The sequence below is a fragment of the Hylobates moloch genome, unplaced genomic scaffold (genome assembly GCF_009828535.3).
Source record: "Hylobates moloch isolate HMO894 unplaced genomic scaffold, HMol_V3 SCAFFOLD_105, whole genome shotgun sequence".
Taxonomy (NCBI): Eukaryota; Metazoa; Chordata; class Mammalia; order Primates; family Hylobatidae; genus Hylobates; species Hylobates moloch.
Genome location: NW_026652380.1, coordinates 32,030 through 33,554, shown reverse-complemented (window position 1 = coordinate 33,554; position 1,525 = coordinate 32,030). Strand labels below are relative to the sequence as shown.

The 1,525-nt window shown below is 60.6% G+C and overlaps 1 long non-coding RNA gene across 1 annotated transcript in view; it reads left to right on the top strand.

The window, feature by feature from the left end:
• The window catches only part of LOC131382588 (uncharacterized), a 4,258-nt gene that overhangs the window by 823 nt on the left and 1,910 nt on the right, over positions 1-1,525 (top strand). The gene's annotated exons all lie outside the window — the stretch shown is intronic.

Genomic DNA, 1,525 nt, shown 5'->3' with positions numbered 1-1,525 from the left:
ACCCAGCCTCTCCCCCTCTGTGCTGTGCCCCCACCCAGCCTTTCTCCCTTCTGTGCTTGGTGGTTTTCTACTCATCATTGAAGACTCAAGCCTGTCGGTCCCCCATGCAAGGAGAGTCCCTGACCATCCCTCCCCTTTCTGGGCTCCCAGGCCTAGGACCCCCACCCCCCCCCCCACCCAGTGCTAGCCCACCCGAGGACTGCTGTGTCCCTCACCCCGCCACCAGGGTGGGGCCGGTCCTCTGGGCATGGTGACCACTCGGCACGCAAGAGACCCAGTTCATCGACACACACAAAGCCCTCTCCAGCTCCCATCCCATCTCCCTGATGCTCTGCTCCCAGACGCAGCCTCGCCATCACCTCTGTCGGGAAAGTGGTCTCTCGGAGGACTCCAGGCAGAAAGGCCCCGGGGAGGGTCTGGTCCCATCCAGGAGGCCATGGGAAAATCCCCTTTCTTGGCCTGAAGTCTCCTAAACCCTCACCTTGCACTCAATGGTTTCTTTTTCTCTCTTAAGTTAAACCTGATCAAGATCTGCGCATGCCTTTCACAAAGAGATGAGTTAGGCATTGTTGCCGCTGGAGGGCATGTGGCCACTGCAGTGTTTCCAGGAGACCTCATTCAGAGCAGGGCGCTGCACCTCAAGGCCGCTCCCTAAGCCTACTCCAGTGAGGTGCACACAGTTCAGGATCTGGCAATCTCCAGCTGGCAGCACCCAGGCCGCTCCCTAAGCCCACCCCAGTGAGGCGCGGTTGGGGATCTGGCAACCTCCAGCTCGCAGCACGCAGGCAGCACCCAGGCTGCAGCGCGTTTAGCCCTCACGGCAGCCCGTTGTGGGGAGGAGAGGCAGACGAGCGCTCCAGGGTGACGGGGAAGCTCCCAGGGCCACGCGGCTGGAGGAGCTGCACCCAGCACCTTCTCGGTGGAGTCAGGGTTGGATGTCTCTACAGAAGGAGCCAGAGGAACTCAGGAGCGGACGGGGACAGGGAGAGCAGAACTCTGCCCGCCCTCGGGGGAGAGTTGGAGGGTCCGTGTCTGCTCCACCATCCTGTGGAAAAGCAAGACGCTCACAGCCGAGGAAGTGCACGATTTCTGAATGTCGTGTGATGTTGCTGTGAGCAGAAAATAGAGGGGGACGGGGACCGGGCTGTGGGATGTGTGGGGTTCTGACTGCCCGGACCTGGGGCGTCTGCCTGGCAGAAAATAAACCAGGTCCCGACTGTGTTCCTCTCTGCTGTGGCCACCTTAGCACATATCACAAGCAGAGGCTCCAGCAACGCTGAGCAATTACCTGGCCGTCCTGGGCTCAGAAGCCCAACATGGATCTCACTGGACTCAAGCCACGGTGTGGGCAGGGCTGGCTCCCGGAGCCCTCAGGCGAAGGCTCGTCTACTGCTCATTTGGTGGCTACAGAATTCAGTGCCTTGTGGTCATAGGACTGAGATCTGTGTTCTTGCCGTGTGTGTGTAAGCTGGGGGCCCTTCCCAGCACTGCCGTGTGTGTAACCTGGGGGTCTTTCCCAGCACTG